Source organism: Kogia breviceps, chromosome 11 (assembly GCF_026419965.1).
Source record: "Kogia breviceps isolate mKogBre1 chromosome 11, mKogBre1 haplotype 1, whole genome shotgun sequence".
Classification (NCBI taxonomy): domain Eukaryota; kingdom Metazoa; phylum Chordata; class Mammalia; order Artiodactyla; family Physeteridae; genus Kogia; species Kogia breviceps.
This window is the reverse complement of record NC_081320.1, coordinates 4,188,462-4,201,135: the sequence shown is the minus strand read 5'-3', so window position 1 is coordinate 4,201,135 and position 12,674 is coordinate 4,188,462. Positions and strand designations below refer to the sequence as shown.

Sequence of the window (12,674 nt, the reverse complement as noted above, 5' to 3'; positions counted from 1 at the left end):
CTCAGGCTTCTTCAGACCAGGAGACCGACTGTCAGCTGCAGAGGGAGGGAAGCGGACCCATTTACAGGTCACCTGCAGTCTCGAAAACCAGCCAGAGCACTTGTGGCCATTGTCCGTCCTGTGAATGTTCTGGAGGTTTAGTAAGCTTTGTCGTGGTTGCGAAGAGACTTTTATGGTTCAGGGTCTACACTGAAAGTGGTGGAGTTGTTCAAACCTCCTTCAGCCACCTGGTAATGGATCCAGCCTCCCTAACCACCGGCCCTCACAAGACTCTAGGCTTGTTTATGCTTCTGGAGCTGCTACCCGAGGGCATCTATGTCCCGGGCACTTAGGTCTGGATTTTGTGGAATGAACGGTGGCTCAGAAGAGAGTCACATGAGTTAACATGTCCACAGTCGGTCTGTTCACTTACTGCAGAATATGACAGAAATGTTGTGGGAATCCTATTTTCCTGAGGCTTATGTTCCACTCTTCATTCTAGAAAGGCTCCTTTGAGTTAGAGGTGAAAGTCTCAGAGAGCTTTTGCCTCAGCAAATATTCTCAGCTACATTTCCAGGGGGAGAATACGAAAATAAATCCAAAACCACCTCTTATATTACTTTGAACATTTTAAAATGCGGTTTCATTGGGAATTAACATTTTTGGAAATCCCGTTTTGAGTACTGTCATCAAACTTTAACCCAAACGATTTCAGAGAGCTGGGGCTGGAATAATCCATGCATATCCACGAGGATAAATCTTTAAAAAAGGTTTGAACCTTTCTACTGTGAATTTACCTCGGGATGCCTTTGGGTTTTATTTTGGAAAACAATCTTTACGTAAATCTGAGCAGGTAATACAAAATGAAGAAAAGTACATTTCTGATAGCGATAGGGAACCTGGAATTTCTCGGCCTCAAGAAAAAGAAGCCTTAGATTTGCACTGGAGGAATGGTCTACTTTCAGAGTTAAGGTGTTTATGAAAATTGATATGTGAATATCTGCAAATTTGAACCTTTGCAGAATAAGACCACTTTATTTATAAATAAATCCCTATTTTCTTTCATGCTTTTGTTTGCTATTGGGAGCTTGCCAGTCTCAAATAGAAGACTAGCTAAAATATTAGATTGGTCAACTCCAACATAGGAAAAATTGACAATCATAGTTTCTGGAAGTTCATTGTCTGCCTTTAGCCATAGACAATGAGGCACCCTCCTATAATCAAATATCCACAAACATTAACAATAGGTCTTCACACTATTTTCAGAATTAATGATGCTGTGCATTTTAAAAGTGAAGTTTATTTTGTATGTAAAATAAAGACATCTTGGTAATAAGGACTTGCATGCTGATAGGGTTTATGAAATCATTCTAGTACACATCTGTCCCTGCTCTGCTTTCACATGATATTTTTTAAAAAAATTAAAAAAAAAACCTGACTACTAAAAAGGTAAAATCTTGGAAAAAATCATTAGGTTTTCTCTTGACAGGCATATTTTTAGAACTTTTCCGTGACCTAAATTTGAACAAGTCTGCATTCTAATGGCTTAGAATGTTCTCCATTAAATATAAGAAAATCCAGTTAATTAATTAGCCCTTGGTGTTAAATGAATTTTTTAAGCCTAAGAGATGAGGGGAATGTGGGATTTGTGATGACTTGACAGTGAACATGAATGATGTTGAGCCCAGAGTGTCTGTAAATGTGAACTACTTTGCACCTGGGACTCTGGAGGCTGAAAACAGGCCAAGTACAGCAGGCAGACCTGAAGGTAGGAGGTGGGTGTCGATTTATCATCAATGTCTATGTTAAGTCTTGGGTTTTTTTTTTTTTTTTTGCGGTACGTGGGTCTCTCACCGCTGTGGCCTCTCCCGTTGCGGAGCACAGGCTCCGGACGCGCAGGCGCAGCGGCCACGGCTCACGGGCCCAGCCGCTCCGCGGCACGTGGGATCTTCCCGGACCGGGGCACGAACCCGTGTCCCCTGCATCGACAGGCGGACTCTCAATCACTGCGCCACCAGGGAAGCCCAAGTCTTTTTTTTTTTTTTTTTTTTTTATTGGAGTAGAGTTCATTTGCAATGTTTTGTTAGTTTCTGCTGTACAGCAAAGTGAATCAGTTATACATATACATATACCCACTCTTCTTTAGATTCTTTTCCCAGATAGGTCATTAAAGAGTACTGAGAGTTCCCTGTGCTGTACAGTAGGTCCTCTTTAGTTATCTATTTTTTATATAGTAGTGTGTATTTTGCCTACATAAGTCTTGTTTTCTCTCATCTCCAGCAACTATGTATTATATTCCATTCTTTTATTGTTTCTCAAGATATGCTTTCCAAGTAACTGCACATAATTTAACATTAACATGGAATATTTTTATGTCAGTTTTCTTTTAATCAAAACTGGATTAATTAGGGAAATTGACAGATAAAGTTGTACTTTTTGGTATGGTCCTCAGTCATGGTTAAATCTTTAATAAAACTACAAGAAGCATCAGAGGATGGAGTTGAGGCATGATATATTTAAATTTCTTGTCCAGTTATCAGAGAGGAAACAAAATTTCCCTATTGGGGAAATACTTGATTTTGCATTCTAAGAGCTAATTGTCTGGAATGGGATAATGTATTTTAGTTCCAATTACTGTTCTAACCCTTTACATATAGATATATTGTGACTTTTATTGTATTCCTTTATAGTAAGATAGGTGAAAATTCAAAATCCACTCATTCAGCTAGCATATTAGATGTTTATTCAAGTGGTTTTTTTTTTTTTTTTTTTGCGGTACGCGGGCCTCTCACCGTTGTGGCCTCTCCCGTTGCGGAGCGCAGGCTCAGCGGCCATGGCCCACGGGCCCACGAGCCTAGCTGCTCTGCAGCATGTGGGATCCTCCCGGACCCGGGGCACGAACCCATGTCTCCTGCATCGGCAGGCGGACTCTCAACCGCTGCGCCACCAGGGAAGCCCTTATTCAAGTTTTTGATGTTAATCTTTATTGTGCAAATTTTTCCTGCATTTATTTAGAAATGTGGACTATTGAGTAAGATGTTTCCGATCTGTCTAAATCAGGTGACTGTTCTACTTGCCAGAGCAGCTAGAACTGAATCGACCCCGGCCTTGCATGCAGTGTCAGCCTCACTTGGGCAGTTGTTAGTGAACCAAACTTGGGTCTGCTTGCAGGTGTGCAGTGAAACCAATCTACTGACACTGGGTAGTGGTGAAGGAAAGTGCAGCCTTTATTGTAAAGGTGCCGATATCAGGAGGATGTGTGGCTCATGCTCTAAAACCCTGAACTCTGTTTCAGCAAAAGCATTTTTAAAAGCCAGGTGAGGGAGGCGGGGGTCACAGCGTATGTGATCAGCTCATGCACAATCTGATTGGTTGATGGTGGGTAATAGGGTGGGGACACAGTGGTTAACCTTATCGATCCTTGGGCTCCAGGAGGCCTGGGGTCTGGGGGGGGGGGGTCATGTGCTCACCGTCATCAGGTAGTTAAAGTCTTCCATTTGGTGGGGGGTTTCACATCAGTAAAAACAACTCAGGAAATGTGCATCAGATACTATTATCTGGGTACTTCAGAGAGGAGCTACAGCAGAGGATATGGGGGAAGGGCCTGCCCCAGGAAGGCCCCAAATGGCCCTGCTTGGTTACACAGTGATACCTCTCTGTTTTGTTTCCTGCTGCACCCCTGCAGGTACTGCAACAGTGTTTGCCCTGTAGGAAACCAACAAGGTTTTTTTTTTTTTTAATTATGTAGCATACGTGTGGGTTTCTAAGTTTGCCACAACTATGACCCCTGCAAGCATCACAGTTTTCTGAGATTAATTAGCAAATCAGCCTCCTTCAATGACAGCACATGAAAGGAGATGGAAAAAGGCACTTCCTCCTATAAACTCCGTTTTAAAAACACTAAACCCTTCCATTCTTACAAGGGTCAATTAAAGATATTTAATATATTCTTATCCAGAAAGGAATTGTGTGGAACTCAACAGCCTATTAGCGACAATTGGACAAAAGCAACCTTCAGTGTTTTTTTTTTTTTTTTTTTTTGAAGTAGGTACAAATAATGTGTATCACAAAGGAGGTGAATTGTAAGTCATGGAAATTGAAGTTAACAAGGCATTTAAAGAAGCCAAGTTACTGCAAAGAGCTCTTAAGCTAATTATCCTCAGTAATGGAGCTGCTTTTTGGCTCATAAAAGATAGCACCTCCTTCAAACAGGTATAGCTGGGGTAGCATATTCTAATCAGCTCTTAGTTCTCCATGTGGCCACTTAGGAGGGATTTTAGAGATGGCATGGAAACCCAGATGTCTTTAAAGTGATACCCCATTTGGGAGAGATTGCTTGAACCATCATTGAAGGCACCTAAGCTTAAAGACTAATCCTTGGTTAAAATACACATGTCCGTGGGAAAGATGACATTTTAAGCTGTTCCCTGTCATTTCTGTTTGATTGAGGGAAATGGCTAAAATCAGTTTCTAAGAAAAGGGAGGAAAGCAGAGACTACAGGGTCCTTTGATACTAAAGGGAGAAAAGTTCATTATTCTAAGGACCCTGTTCTCCTGTGGTCGGCATAGCATTGCACTCATTCTGGGGCCGTACAATCTAGATTTCTGTTTTCTCATCTCTTTCCATGACTACCTGTTTGGATAGTATTGAAGTTCCTTGGTTACCTCTCCTTATCCCTATCTTAACATGGCACTCCTAGACAGGAACATGTTAGGGAAAAGGTGAAATTCTTGTCAACTTCATTTCTTCACACTAGGTGACTATTTAAAAGCCCTTTGACCTTCTTCCTTTCCCCCCATCCCTTCCATTCTCTGTACTTCAGTCTGGCAACTTCACTGTTCTATAGATACCCCTTCCTTGAAAGATGTCATTCCGGAATTCACCTCTCCCACTCAAGTGCTCTGTCTTGACCTCATTAGTCCTGTATTTAGTGATGAAAGGGAGTGGTCCAAGGGAGTGTGCACCTGACTTTATTCATCTTGCCTAGGGGATCACTTTCAGGTAACAGCTACTAATACTGCACCACCCATTACTTTTTTTTTTTTTTTTTTTTTTTTTTGTGGTACAAGGGCCTCTCACCGCTGCGGCCTCTCCCGCTGCGGAGCACAGGCTCCGGACGCGCAGGCTCAGCGGCCACGGCTCACGGGCCCAGGCGCTCCGCGGCACGTGGGATCCTCCCGGACCGGGGCACGAACCCGCGTCCCCTGCATCGGCAGGCGGACTCTCAACCACTGCGCCACCAGGGAAGCCCTGTCCTCTGGTATTAAAAACACAAGATATTTTCATAATGTTAATTCAGTTACTAGGCGTGTAGATTTCACCTTGGACTCTTAATAAACTGCATGTTAAGAACTGGTGAAATATATCTGGAAATTTGAGAGCAGAACTCAAGCCAATGTGAATTTCCATCTGATCCAACGTTATATATTTCAAAGACACTAATTTTAGAGCAGCCTAGTACTTAGCTCTATTGAACTTTGCCACTGCTCTCCTCCTTCCACTGACAAAATCTTTTCTTCTCAACTTTCCTTGCAACGTGTCTGGGTTCCTGTATCAAAATTTTAACTTTAAATGATAACACCACGATTACAAAACTAAGATTGGACTTAAAGCTGTAATCGTCAACTCAACACTAACCATATCATGAGTTTTTTTTTTTCCACAGAGATTTTTAAAACTGATGTCATTATACTGAGAATAGAAAATATCTACCTGAATGATTGAAAATTACAGTGGGAGCAGAAGTAGGTAGAGCTAGCAGTGCAGATGCAGCGCAGATGTCCTTAGCTGAAAATTTCAGGTTCTATTTCTAGATGGCTTTCTTCTTTATGCTAATTTTTTATAACAGGGTGAAGTGTCATTTTCTTTGATTGTGGATGGAGGGAATGACAAGGGAGGAACTTCTTGAGATGACAGCCTGACAGCCTTTAAATCAAGGAGGATCTCTTTCCTAGTAAGCATGAAGATTAAACAGACTAATGAATCAATGTTTTAGACCATCCACTCCTGGGAGAACACATCAGAGTCCCATCAACAATGGTCAAGTCGGGGAACATTCTTTCCTGTCAACTGGCAAGTCTCCTGTTGTATTGAAAGTCTTGTTCTTCTCTGGGAAATTACTCTATTTAATGGAGACAGATGTCCCTCCACATAATTTTTTTTTTTTTTTGCGGTACGCGGGCCTCTCACTGTTGTGGCCTCTCCCGTTGCGGAGCACAGGCTCCGGACGCGCAGGCTCAGCGGCCATGGCTCACGGGCCCAGCCGCTCCGCGGCATGTGGGATCCTCCCGGACCGGGACACGAACCCGTGTCCCCTGCATCGGCAGGCGGACTCTCAACCACTGCGCCACCAGGGAAGCCCACTCCACATAATTTGATAGTTCTTCACCAGGATCCAAGAGGTAAGATCTCTTCAACCAATATAGAATTTTAAAATTGTGGTTGTGTGTATTTCTCCAACAGTCAATTTTATTTTTAATAGAGAATTTTTTGTTCTACTCTTCTGAATTTTCCCATAAAAAGCAATATCCAAAGTGCCAACTGCCTTCAGAGTTCTCTAGAAATGACTTGATCTGTCACCATTCAGTGGGTATGAATGTAAATTTTAAGAGACTTAAATCTTAAAGCTTTCAAGAATGTTCTGAGTCATACTCCTCACCTCCCTGTATATCTCTGGATTAATCACAATTCCTGATGCATTTATTTATTTATTTATTTTTAGTGGTACGCGGGCCTTTCACTGCTGTGGCCTCTCCCGTTGCGGAGCACAGGCTCCGGACGCGCAGGCTCAGCGGCCATGGCCCACAGGCCCAGCCGCTCTGCGGCACGTGGGACCCTCCCAGACCGGGGCACGAACCCGCGTCCCCTGCATCGGCAGGCGGACTCTCAACCACTGCGCCACCAGGGAAGCCCTGATGCATTTGTTTTGAAGTTGTTAATTTTATTTGAGACAATGGCATATCCTCAGTACATAAGGAAGCATAAATGCAGACTTTTTTCCCCTCCTCCTCCATAAGACGGTATTCTTCTGAAAAATAGAGTATGTGAAAATATCACTGAAGTTACAAAGCAGATATTAAATTTTTATTCTAAAATGAATCCCAATGATGCATATCTTAATGAATAGGAGAAGTGAATTTCTTTTAATTAAACAATTCATTGTTTCAGTTAAACTTCATTTTGTTTCATTGCCATCCTTTAAGTGTGGGCAACTTTTTTCTCCCACATTCTGCTATTTCCTGTTGCTTCTCTGCTGACATTTTGCAAGTGAAACGAGTAGCAAACTATGAGTGCACATCGCTTAGTTTTAATACAATATTAATATCTGATCCTTGACACATTAAATGACAAGACTTGCCATTTTTGACTTTCTACTACTTAACATTGCAGAGCTGTCCCTAATAGCTCTAATACATATTATTCCCTGAAACATTTGTGAGCAGTAAGCATGACGGAATAAGAATTAGTTTAGCAGGGAAAAGCAAAATGGTTTCATTTCTAGTGTAGAGATATATCATACTTCTAGATCAAAACTATTGATTCCGGGGTCACTATAAACCAATCTACAAAAACTTTATTAGTTATTGATCTATCTATATTACCTTTTATATATCTGTTTTAATGTCAAAATATAGTTACATAATCCACAATTTAAAAAAACAAAACATTTAAAACATTTGTTTTTTTCATTTTGAAACTATACGTGCTTTTAATGAATTGGTGCTTGGATACTGAGCTAGTTAAAACTCCCCAGAAGCCCATGGCATTTATTTTCTGGTTTCACCATGACAAGACCATTGAAAGAATGGCTGAAAACAAACAAACAAACAAACAAAAGTCACCCTTTTCTCAAGTCTCCATGGAAATTGATATAAACTCAATTCCCACTTATTGAGTGGTAAGTTCTGTTAGAAACACCAAAGAAAGAGTCGGGGCCTCTCCCCTCAAGGAACTTGTACTATTACAAGGTGATGTGAAAAACACACAGGAAATAACTAAAGAACATATCTAAGGCAACATATTAGTAATGCATGATAGTACAGACCAAGAGTGAGCTTTCTTCATCTCAGCCTAGAAGCTCTTGGACGCCTGATGTCCTGAAGGCAATTACGGGCTGCTTCTTCTTCCCTCTCTCTTAGAGAGTTGCTTGTCTTTTGGGGAATCATCGTGAGTTCCATAAGGATTCCTCCCGCTTCTCTCATTTGCTCCCCAGCGTGATAAAATGATGTGCCCTGGGGGAAACGAGACAGATGTAGGGGTCACGTGGCAGATTTGCCGCCCTTGGCTCTTGAGCTCCTGTTCCTCTGGATATCTAAGAGCTGTTGGCTGATGGCTCACTGTCCCGCCACCGAGCGGAGTCGCGTTTGCTCAAATATTGACTCATTTTGGCAAAATGTCATCATGCTTAGTGCCAACGGCAGCCATACCTTAGTGTCAGTGGTGAAGAGTGGTGAGAACACTGGGAGTGACGCATAGGGTTCCAGCTCCTTCTGGGACCAGCACAGCCTCTTCCCTCACGGGCCTCAGCTTCCTTACAGAAAGTAAGGAGGTTGGGCTACAGCGTCTCTAAGGTACCGTCCAGAAATGACTCCCTGTTATTTTGTATTTATTCCAAAGTTGAAAACATTGATACAACAAAGGATAGTTTCCCAGCACAATACTTCATTCATGCCTAATGGAGAAATAAGAGAAAGTCAAAGTCTTTACCCGTGAATTTAAAGTAGACTCTGTCCTATATCTACCACCATTTGAGCAGTGAAACCTACAAAACCCAGCACAAGGATGGCACTCAGCACCCTCAGCCGGGGTTTGCAGTACCCCTCAGGGCTGTCTAGCCCTTCTTGGCTGACTTTTCAGATGGACCTGGTGAGTTTACAAACTCTCCTTGTAGGAGAGGTAGTTGGGAATTTTAATGTGAGGCTCAAGAGAGTATGAGGAGATAGAGGCAGGAATTTGGGGTTCTTGGAAAAATTGGGACCTGTAGACCTGAGCTTGAGTACTTCCCCTCTACTCCCTGTACTGCAAAATTAGAAGATAAATAACCTGCTGTATCCACTTAGTGAACTAGTGGTAATACTCAGACACCCAGACTTCTAGTCTCCTGATCTAGCCCACAGACAGTGCTTCCATTTAATTAGTCAGATTGATTGAAAACTTAATTACACATAATCCCACAGAAAAGGGAGTTATGATAATCACACATGCAAAGCTTTAGGGATGTAAAAGAGAGAAGGGCCAAGTTTATGATAGCCAAATGACTGGAAGAAAAGAATTCTTATCATAGCCGTGCTCTCTTCATGGAGGAACCACTTAATAAAGGAAAATGTTTTCACTGGAATGTGTTTTTTTTCTGGTTGTAACATTTTATAAGGTAGAATTAAAAACATAAAACAGGGTGTGAGGTGGATGTAGAGGAACCTTTTCCTTAGGTGGAATTTGCTAGAGAACTGGATAAAATAATCCAGTTTGGAAATTCTCAGGCAAGATACAGAGCTGCCCCTAAGAAATGTCCAGATATTCATAAGGCTTCCAACATTCTTATGGTGTGTTCATGTTCTCGCTTTGCTATTTATTGGAAAGATTTGGGAGACAGTTTGAAACATTTTGTAAATCAGAAAAATAACTCTCTTAAGAAAGAAAGTGAAGTCACAAATCTGAGGATTAGTATTATCCATGCCAAATATAAAATGAAGTAAAAAAGGATAAGATAATATGAAATGAAATAAAACACTGCCTTGCCCCTTCCTTACTTTCATACAAAGACAAGCACATAGCAACAAGAAGGCAAAACCCCACTGTCTAAAGTAAGAAGGGGAAAAGATCCTCACTATCATCATGTTCCCATTCTCCACTAATGTCTTCATTTCTAAAAGGATTTCACATAGTGTTTTTATTCCAAAGTAATCATTGGTTATTTTTCTTGCAGTGTTTCTCAAAGTCTAAAATTATATCATACAAACCACGTACTTGGTAGCTCTGTCTAGAGAATCACAAAGTAACTAATTGGAAATTGAGTCAACATAATGAATGAATTGATGCTTTATTGTGAGGTGTATCTCTAATCAAATCACACACGCGCACGCGCCCACACACACACACACACACACACACACACACACACACACACACACAGAAGAACGGACCATTTGGTTGGTCCCACTCATGGGTTTCTTTTTGTTTCTATCCACTGGTTTAGTAAAATAAGTTTGTTTAAGCTTAAGATGATAATCAAGGGAAAACTAATATAAAAATACAGGTTTGGGGTAGGATTATTCTTCTATTGTTAGCATCTTCATTCTAAAGGTAAGGAAAATAATGAGAAGTTACAATTTCCCTAAAGTTAATCGTACAAAAAATAGCTAATAAAGATTTAAGAGAGAAGGAAATATAACTTTCAGTTCTCCACAATCTACAGCTCATCCAATTCACAGCAGAGATAACCGAACATCTCAAAGATTTTTAATTGGATTAGCCATTGATATAATCTCTTGAGCACATTCATTTGTCAGATGAAGGCTTTGTCTGTCAACTCAAAAGAAAATACTACCCTTGAAAACATTAAGTTGGGAAGGATTTCAAAACTGTCCCTTATTCAAATGTAGCAGATTGTTTTGACAAGTACGTGCAGAGAACATTTGCAAACAATAAACAGCCATGCCTTTCTCCTTTGGATAAACACAAAGGGAAGGAAGAAAGATTGTCATTTGTCTCCATGGACATTTGTCTTGCCAACAGTGCATTCATTCTCTTTGAAATCAGTAGTTGTATATGTTGTGTATAAGACATATTTGATGATGGTGATCCCTTAGCCATTGTGTTAAATTCTCCTCTCTGGCTCAAGATACCAAAATGAATCTATAGCTCTTGTTCAAGGGTGATGTCTAATTTGGCCAGCTGGAATGGCCATCAGGATAAATATATATTTTCCTTGAGAGACACAGTGATGTGGCCTTTGGGATTGAAGCGTAGGCCATACGACCTCAAGTTTAAGTCTTCAGATAAGAAAAAGGACATATATTGCTGCCAGCGTTCATCATGCCCTGAATGTCAGGGCTTGGTACACGCTGGCTATGTCTATAGACAGAATCTTTTCAAGGTGGCCATAGCATTATCATCAAGAATCCCCTCCTACTTTTCAGGCTATTGTATTAGATTTCTATGTTGTGTAAGAAATGACCACAAACTTAGTGGCTTAGAACGGCACCTATTATTTATCCGAGTTTCTGTAGCTCAGAAATCCAAGCACAGCATAGCTGGGTTCTCTGCTCAGGGTCACACAGGTCTGAAAGCAAGTTGACTACAGAACTGAGTTCTCATCTAAAGCTCAAGGCCTTTCCTTACACTCATCCAGATTATTCAAAAGATTCAGTTCCTTGCATTTGGAGAAATGAGGTTTCAGCTTTCCCCATATCTGTTACCTGAGGATCTTTCTCAGTGGCTGGAGGCTGCCCTTATGTCATTCCCATGGGATCCTCTTGCAACACAGCACCTTTAATGCCAGCAGGAGAATCTTTCTTTGCCCAACTAAGATGGAGTCATAAAAGTCAGTCACAAAAGTGACTATCCTATTACTTTTGTCTCATGATATAACCTAATCAAAACTAAACTTTCAGCCAGAATTGGGGAATCCAAAATTAATTGTAACACTTCTGGGTTCGCCATTTCTTGATGATAGGAAATAGGCTTCGTTCAGCCTCCAGGACCTTCCCTGAGTTCCAAGGAACAGGTTCAAACAGTTGTTGATTAGGGAAGCCAGGAGAAGCAAACAGAGGAGCAGCCAAGAAACAATAGTGCAGCCTTGGGGCAGGGTCCTGGTTCCCCCTCGAGGGATACACACAACAATATCTTTGAGCTCTTCTCCAGGTACTGAAGCCCCCTCCAGGTGAGAGAAGTTAACTGTCTGCTGCTCACAAGCACATAGGCCTCAGATCTGTTGGAACTAGAAGGTTGATGATGTTGACTCCCGATGATCTCACCACCAACCAATCATAAAAATGTCCATGAGCTGACCACGCCCTCTTTGAACCATTATTATAAAACTCTTGACGACCCCCTCCAGGTCAGGACACATAGTCTTGAGGGCATGAGCCCGCTGTGGCCCCCTTTGCCTGGCAAAGCAATAAAGCGATTCTTTTCTACCTCACCCAAAACTCTGTCTCCTAGATTTAATTCAGTGTCAGGGTCCAGAGGCGGGATTCGGCTTCAACACTGCTCTCACCTGAGTCTGGCATGGAGGTCCAGGAACAATGCTGACAATTGCGGAGGTTATAGAAGAAGCCATGAGGGCATTGGTGATGAGATAAAGTGATGGCTGAGACTTACTGAATGCTTATTACATGCCAGACTCTCTCCCCACATGTTGACTCATATATTCTTCACGGTGAGCAAAATAGGGATCATTGATGTGCCCACTGATGGGTGAGGCACTGGGGCACAGAGATGCAGTAACTTGCTCAGGACTGCACAACTCATAAGTGACGGAGCCAGGATACAACCTGAGACAGTCTGACGCCAGAGAGTGTGAGCCTAACCTCCAAGTTCTACAGCCTCTCAGAAGCAAGAATTGGAACAAACCCAACAAACTCCTATGGTATGCATTCAGGAGTTTGCCTTGTCTCCAGCCTTTAGGCAAGGAACTATCTAAATCATTCTTAGTTGATGAGAAACTGTTTAATTTACAAAGGACTCCTCATGC

The 12,674-nt window shown here is 41.7% G+C and overlaps 1 long non-coding RNA gene across 3 annotated transcripts in view; it reads left to right on the top strand.

Annotated features, from left to right (window-relative positions):
- The window catches only part of LOC136792115 (uncharacterized), a 154,528-nt gene extending 142,399 nt beyond the window's left edge, over positions 1–12,129 (top strand). For all 3 annotated transcript variants that reach the window (XR_010835334.1, XR_010835335.1, XR_010835336.1), the window contains exons 2-3: positions 5,829–6,381; positions 11,843–12,129. This is a non-coding gene — a long non-coding RNA (uncharacterized lncRNA). The remainder of the gene's footprint in view (positions 1–5,828; positions 6,382–11,842) is intronic.
- Positions 12,130–12,674: the final 545 nt, after the last annotated feature.